Source organism: Clarias gariepinus, chromosome 21, assembly GCF_024256425.1.
Source record: "Clarias gariepinus isolate MV-2021 ecotype Netherlands chromosome 21, CGAR_prim_01v2, whole genome shotgun sequence".
In the NCBI taxonomy this organism is placed as follows: domain Eukaryota; kingdom Metazoa; phylum Chordata; class Actinopteri; order Siluriformes; family Clariidae; genus Clarias; species Clarias gariepinus.
Window position 1 is genome coordinate 3,720,076 of NC_071120.1, and position 6,000 is coordinate 3,726,075.

Here is a 6,000-nt window from a genome sequence, read left to right on the forward strand (position 1 = left end):
GTTTCAAGCTTCCAGAGTCATGGATGTTATGTTTCTTGTACCCTTGAGTGTCGTCTACTTCCAGAGCCAGTGTTTTGATTTGTTTAGTTTGTGTATAATTTGTTTATGTTTATTAAAAGGTTTTCTTATTTCGAAAACCCTGTGCTTTTATGCCTGCTTTCTCCGCCCACGGCGATAACATCAGCCCGATACACCCGCATCATGACAGCTATTTATAAGACAACGTTGATGCACTAATGGTTAAAGTGCCACATGTGTGTGCTCCTGCATTTGTCAGGTTTGCCTGAGTTGGATTTAACACAAACACACGACGGCAGGTCGAAAGAACCCCCTACTGTAATGATAGTTGTTTAGTATGTATACTGTATGGTAACATACCGAATAGCCTATGCACATATAGTACAGTGGTTACAACAGTGTGTTCATGGGTATGTGTCAAAGAGCTTATTGGACGTGTGCTGAGTGAATTCATGTCATTAAACAACTAATAACAATAGCACAACAAATGTTATTATAATAAACCCCCTAAACAGGAGAACGCTGGTGTCGCCTCTTTATATAAGTTACCCTAACAGTACACCTACAAACACAGCAATTACAGTAGCACCATCTAACAGTCAGTTGTGGGGGGAGTCAGTACATTCTCCAATGAGGTTTCTCACCTTATCTTTCTTACCTTACAGTCCTCCTTAGTTTTTCTTTGTTCTTTTAATGTGGTTCTTAAAACCCAAAGCATTTTTTGAACTGAGAAAAAAAAAAATATGGGTCACTTAAGCACAAAATAGCACAGACGCAAATGATCAAGTGTTTCATTGATGTCGATATTAGCCAGGCCTTTAGGGGCACCAGCAGCAGTGGTTAGGTGTATCCCGGGAGCCAGAGCACCGGACATTGCAGGTAATCTTAGGGCTCAAGGACAGCACAGGTTCTCTAAGATAGTGGTACATGCTGGAGCTAATGATATATGCCTTTGTCAGTCAGAGGTTAGCTAGAGTAACTTTACAGAGGTGTTTAAATTAGCAAAGGTGATGTCCGATGAATTAGTATGCTCTGGTTATGGTCACTGAACTGCTGGATGTCCAGGTGATGCTTCAAAAATAATGTGGGCTTTATAGATAACTGGAAGACCTTTGAGGGCAAGGCTGGCCTGTTAGGGCGGGACGGTGTCCATCCCACTCGGGAAGGTGCTGCTTGTAGTGTATAGCTCATAGGCCTAGTTAAGCGGTGACAATCCAGAGCCCAGGCCAGGGAGCAGACAGACAGGCTAAACCAACCGTCTGCTAGCTGCATTGAGTCGTCACTCAGGGTTCATCATATTGAGACTGTGTCTGTTCCCTGAGCTACAAATGACCCAGAAAGTCTGTTTTAGAAATTAAAGTAGGCTAATATAGATACCACAAACTCGGATCACACTAAATGCACAGCCGGCACCTCTGATCTGAAGCTAGAACTGTTAAATATTAGATCTCTCACTATCTAAAGTGCTTATTGTTAATGAAACTATCACAGATCAGGAGTTTGATATAATGTGTTTAACAAAACACAGAAACCTGGATTAAACAGGACGAGTATGTAGCTCTAAATGAAGCTAGTCCTCCTGGATACAGCTACATACACCAGCCTCGGCTAACTGGTAGTGGAGGAGGCGTCACAGTTATGAATAACGATAATTTGACCTTTGTACAAAAACATGTACACAATTTTACTGCTTTTCAAGTCCTCTATGCTAATAGAACAAGTTTAGCCACAAATAATTAGTCGGCTCTTTTGATTCCGCTAATTATCATTTACAGACGTCTCAAACTTGGTTGTTTCTGCAGACAAAAAAATTGAGAATCCCCTATGTCCCCTATCCCCTAAGACCCTATGTGAACAGCATGTATATCCATTCCAGTTCAAACTGTTTAATAATATCCTTTGAATAAGTATAAGAAATATAGTGACATTTCAACAATCCAAAGTTATCTCAGATCACTATTTTGTCTCATTTAAACATGTCTCAGTAATAATGTATGCACAGTGGCACGTTCGCGTGAAGACTATATTTCTATCTACCGTGCTGCCGTTAGTATATGTCCTGAATATTACTTGACAGCCAGATGAACACATTATATGAACTAACATCAATATTCTGATTACAGTATGATAATCTCCTTGTCCACAGGTTTATTGATGTTATAGGAAAGGTGAAACTGAAACATTGAAAATACAAAAGAGTAATCCAAACTAAGCTTCTGCTTTAAAATATACAGATACACGTATACAGTACTCAAAATAGAAATTAAAAGTTTTTTTTAGCTGTAGCTATATTGAATTATCAGTTATCATGTTTCTAAATGTTACATATTTGATTACATTTAACAGACAGTTAATAAAACAAAACCTTATTTTCTGCACTGTTATATAATTAGTGTTAGCGGTCTATAAACAGCACAATGCTAATGCAGAGAGATGTTGTCATAGCAACATGGCTCGAAAATTATTTCTAAGAAAGTTCCAATTCCAGTTAATGTTGTGGACTCAGACACAGTCTCAGTGTTTAAGTCCAGGCTAAAAACCTATTTATTTAGCCAAGCATTTTTGTGAATACCAGACCCCCATCATCAATGAGAGCCCACTAGAGAGAGTGAACAGCTTCAGATACCTCAGTGTTCATATCATACAGAACCTGTCATGGTCCGGTCAACACTGTGGTCCAAAAAAAAAAGGCGTGGCAGCATCGCTTCCACCTCAGGTGCTTGAGAGACTTTAAACTTTGCCCTCCCAGGTGTTCAGGAACTTCTACACCTGCCACACACATTAAATCATTTACAATTTTGTTATAAAATCATGGATCCTTTTTATTTAACAAAGAGAGTAAAAGAGTGGGAACAGTATCAGACTGTGACCATCTGTGTTCCCCCCACAATAATGAAGCTAATATAATGTAGAAGGATACTATGATTAGGGATCTTGTAGGCCCTTTTCTCAGGATCTACAGGCGAAGCTTAATTTGCCATGATTAAACATCCACCAGAGAAACAGTAGTTTCTTATCAAGAGTTTGACTTATCATGCAACAGCACACTCTCTTGACCAGATTATGCAGCTGCAGTTGTCTCAATAGCAACACTGTATCGCAAGAAAGGGATCAAATCTTTAGGTTATAAAATCATGTTATTTGAATAAGCACAAACTTTCCCTAAAACACTGCAAATATAACAGATCAGCAGTAACAGTGACCTACAGTTATAATATATAAAATAAAAACATCTCACAGAGCATCCTAGAAAATATTCGACATTTATTTATTTATAAAAACAAACTGTTAAACAAACAACAAACTGTTAACAATAGTAAAAATTGCTGCATATACAGAGAGTGCGCAATAAACAAAGCATGGCCTGTGAGTTCTCTCGCTTTACTCTCTCTCTCTCTGTCTATATATGCAATATATAATATATAGCAATAACCTTAGTATTAAAATATTAATAATATATTAAATATATTTAGTTTTTCTTGAATTATAGTTTTTTTTTTTCCTGAAGTGTGTATGCATTTTTTGTCTGACTCTGCAACATGTGCTCAAAACACTGAGGTCAGCTGACCACCTGAATGTACTGGAGGACCAGGATTTTCCATTAATGGATTTTTTCTTAACCCCATAGAGAATCTTTGGGATGTGCTAGAAAAGGCAGCGGTCCGACTCTCCCATCATCAATGATCTTAAAGAGAAATAAGTATGACTCTGGATGGAAATAAATGCTGTGACATTGCATAAGCTTATTGAAACTATACCACACTGAATGCATGCCATATTCTAAGCAAAAGGTCGTTCAATGAAATATTAGCGAGTGTGACTTTTTTGGCCGGGCACTGTATTTTCTGTTGTTGTTGTTTTGTTTTGTTTTCCCCAAAACTACAGGGTGTAGAGCCATCTGAATACATATTCAGAATACTTTAAATACACACTGGATGTACAGATCAAGAACAGAATTTAGTTTAAAAGGTATTATATCAGAATAACTTATAAACCATTCCCAGACATACAAAAATTCAGACAGACATTACTTCCAAAAACCATTTTGATGTGTTCTATTACTCATCTTATTCTCTCCAAATATTTTTTTTTGCAAATATCTTTAATGTACAGACATGCCAACTTTACAGTTTTATTATATGTATAGAAGAAGATAGAAAAAGGTATGTGTTTAGAGGGGTTATATTTATTGGATTATTTAATTATTTAATTGGTGGCCTAAAATGATCAATTGATTAATTAGTTGAAACCCTCATTTTTATACAAATCTAACATAGATGACATAGAGGTTACTCACTTAGGTACCCTTACTCCAACTGCTATAAAACTAACCCTTTTTTTTCTTTAACTATGCATCCCTCAACCAACATGGCATTCACATTATCCCTGATTTAATATTATGTTTCTTACTACTATTTTTCGGGGACATCTCTTCAGTTCTAGCACCTGATTTGCACATAGCACACAACGCCTATGTTAATTACATGCTATCCCTATGTGCTGAGTAAAGAGACAAGTGAGATTCATCACTCAGCTCATCCGAATAAGAGTAAAATGGAAAAGTTTGGTGCATCTGCCGTTGACTTCTCTTATTTTTCTCTTAACAGGAAATTTAGAGAGAATTTAAGAGAAATTTAAGGAAATTACTCCATGAGGATCTTTATCTTATTTTAGTGTCAGAGATTTTGCAAGTAAATGTTCACACAGTAAACGTTTAGAACTCAGTGTTGCAGCGCCACCTAGTGTTAGTGTCCTTACTTTCTTGCTTGTTTGGTGTTAATGTGCAATGTTTTATTTTGAGTGTTTTAAAAGCTCACATTCTTGTTCATTTATCACCCATCTAATATTTAAAACATTAATATTCAAAAGGCAAAAAAAGTATTATATTTAGTAAAATGGGGTAATTATTTTTGGACTGACAAGAAGAAATATTTTTTCTGTTAAAAAATTGTATTTGTTGCTATGACTTTCATCTTCAAAAGACTACATTTTAGTAGAGTGGCAATTTCATTTCATTAAATTCATTTAACAGCATTTTATTTTAGTTCATTTTATTTTACCTTTATTTTCATATGCATATATTAAGTGCATTGTAAGAAAATTGAGCTTTACCCAGGGTACATGAAAACCAGAGCTGAGACTGGGTTGGGTTAGACAGTGTATATATATATATATAAATGTAAATGGTGTTAAATGAATTAAATGAAATGAAATTGCCTTTTTGCTTTTGAAGATGAAAGTCATAGCAACAAATAAAATTTTTAAACAGAAAAAATATTTCTTCTTGTCAGTCCAAAAATAATTACCCCATTTTACTAAATATAATTTAAAAATTGCCTTTTAAATATTAATGTTTTAAATACCATATGGGTGATAAATGAACAAGAATGTGAGCTTTTAAAACACTCAAAATAAAACATTGCACATTAACACCAAACAAGCAAGGAAGTAAGGACACTAACACTAGTTGGCGCTGTAACACTGTTATACTGAACTTCCAGCCTTTTAACACACAGTATGGCTGCAGATCAATCCCTGCTATCTGTTATCACCCTGATTTCCTTTTGAGTCTGGTTCCTCTCAAGGTTTCTTCCTATTACCCTAAGGGAGTTTTTTCTTTCCACTGTCGCCCTCGCCCTCGGCTTGCTCATCAGAGACATTCTGATCATTTTGATTCATACACATTCACATTTCATAAAAACTTCCATGATTTCTTTTGATTGTGTAAAGCCAGTTTGCAACAATGACAACTGTTAAAAGTGCAATACATTTTTTATTGAATTCAATTGAACATATAAACATGCGACGAACAATGCGGATAAATGCGTATAAAAACAATGGGTGGGAGTATCCATCAGGGACATAAAACTCAAGGTGATTGGTGTTTTAGCAAGTGCTGTTAGTTAGGAATGTGTATGAGCAAGCTGAGAGGCTGTGGTGTCATACACAGCTACTGTGAAACACACCTACAGCAAGTACAGT